This window comes from Octopus bimaculoides, chromosome 12, assembly GCF_001194135.2.
Source record: "Octopus bimaculoides isolate UCB-OBI-ISO-001 chromosome 12, ASM119413v2, whole genome shotgun sequence".
NCBI lineage: Eukaryota > Metazoa > Mollusca > Cephalopoda > Octopoda > Octopodidae > Octopus > Octopus bimaculoides.
Genome location: NC_068992.1, coordinates 8,607,539 through 8,609,844, shown reverse-complemented (window position 1 = coordinate 8,609,844; position 2,306 = coordinate 8,607,539). Strand labels below are relative to the sequence as shown.

Below are 2,306 nucleotides of genomic sequence, written 5' to 3'. Positions count from 1 at the left end.
TATACATATTATATTGTATTATATTATATTATATTATTTATATACTGAGGGTGATAAATTGAATATTAATTTCAATTTAAAACCAGTGGTCTAGCATATAAAAAAATCTGATAATTCAGAAAAATTGTATTACATGCGTATAAGAAGGGATGACCACTAGGTGGACATCCAATATGCTAGAAAGAGGTCATCAACGACCCAACTGAAGCAAGTAAAAGGATATATATATATACACACACATATACAACCCACTGAGGGAATTTTGTACCCATTCAAGGTGCTAGAAATAGTAGCCAAATTTCCTTGAAATCACACTATTGTTTTTTCCCCTATAATGCCTACGTTATTAACATGTACATGCAGAAAGAAATTTATATATATTTTTATTGAAATGTCGAAATAGTTTGCAGCAAATATATTTTCCTTTTGTTTTTCTATTTGTAGCTGTCCCATGTTTCGATCCACAACATATTACAGTTGTGGTTGGTCAGTCCAGTCCACTATTGCTTCAAGATTGAAATGACCTTTTAGTCTGTCCAAAACCTATCACTCCTCTTGTGCCTTAACACAACAATAGTGCACAGGTAAGTCAATTTTTTTCATATATATATTGTAGAATGAAGATAGGAGACAGACTTTTCAAGTCACGGCAGAAGACAGAAGGGAGAAGGGATCTTTTAACACTGTCGCAGAAAATCTCTGAGATTTGGGAGAAAGTTTTGAAATAGATGCCAGGTCGTTCTTAAGGGAGGCAACTCCAACTTGGCTTATTGGTCCTATTGTAAAACACGAGTTATCTCCCGATACTATTCGTTTCTTGAGAAAGAAAATTAGAAAGAATTCATCAGTTAACAGTGAGAATAGGTTTTTAGTCAGATTGTAATTTCATTCTTATTTGGCTGTGAATGACAGAACCAGCAGTTTGGATTAATTTGAGAATTGAACCTTGGACACCTGGAATGTCATTGATGTCTTTGCCTTCAATGTTCTGCAGGCTTCCTAGAAAGCTCAATCTGGAATCAATATAATTAACTACAGACCTCCTCTAAAATTTGTCCTCTTGTACCAATTTTATTCAGGGTTGATAACTGTTAAAATTTGTAGTTTGAATACCTTGGAACTTGTTTCTTTTAAAGTTTGAACTGAATAATAAAATTTAAACAATTCAGTACATGTTAAACATTTTTTCCATGTCTTTTTAGTTTATTTAAAGTTATGAATTTCTTTGTGGAACTCAGACAAACTGTTACATTCTGTTTTTGATATAAATATTATTTGCTCCCTCAACCTGTTATCTTTTTGATTCCAAATCAGCCATCAAATCTTAGGTATTCCAGCTATGACCATCCAGTAGTTATTTTTTTCAAGCATCATATATCTAGGACTCCATTATCAAATGTCTCCCTCCTTTCTCAAAGCACTAGAGTGTAATTTGGGAGTGACTTGGCTGTTATATCTCACAGGCTGAATAACCCCCACTATGACCATCATAATAACCACCACCACCACACATTTGTAGGAGCCTTCGTCTCTTGTTTGACCTCTTGTTTTAAAAGTATATTGTCCATATTCTAAGTAGGTTTTTGAGGAGACAAAATTAAAACATCAATGTCTCTAAGTCCCCTCACATCAATGAACCATGTGTTATGAAGACACATCATCTAAAGAGAGTTGATCTCTAATGACAAAAAAAAATCTATGATTCACACTTAAATCTATGAGAATATATTGAAAATTAATAGATATTTTGCTGTAATTCATTTGTATTTTCTATTTTAATTTCAATTTTTTACTTGAAAAAAAACAAAGCTTTCTGTGTTTCTTTTCTCTTTTCTTCCTATCATTTGATTGAAGCTAACTCTGCATTTGTTTCATCCTATCAATGTTTTAAAACAAGAGGCCAAACAAGAGACAAAGGCTCTTACAAATGGTAGACTAGTACCCTTTTTAACACCACGGATATCTAATAGAGTCAAATCAATTGCAAGGATTCAGGCTTGATCTCCAGTCTTAGGAGGACTGTTTTCCTTCTGCCTATCTCAAAGGTCCTAACCCTTTCAAAATAAGGACCCTTCTCTAACACATAAAAATAAATGTAACCTTGAACTTATTTTTGAAATCATGTTATTTCTGGGTTTTTTTAATCCTATTCCTCATTAACTAATTTATTTTCTATTAGCACTAACCAAAACTGCTACTTAAGGAAATAATTAAAATGGTTAATTCAACCCTTGATTGGTTGGCATAAAGAATTGTTATGTATAAAAATATATGATAGATGCACACATGATAGGTAGGTAGGTAAG

General features: G+C 32.6%; 1 protein-coding gene across 3 annotated transcripts in view; it reads left to right on the top strand.

Annotated features, from left to right (window-relative positions):
- Positions 1–2,306, top strand: part of LOC106880179 (uncharacterized) — an 83,502-nt gene that overhangs the window by 61,894 nt on the left and 19,302 nt on the right. For all 3 annotated transcript variants that reach the window (XM_014930027.2, XM_014930025.2, XM_014930026.2), the window contains one exon: positions 445–584. The gene's annotated coding sequence lies outside the window, so the exon portion shown is untranslated. The remainder of the gene's footprint in view (positions 1–444; positions 585–2,306) is intronic.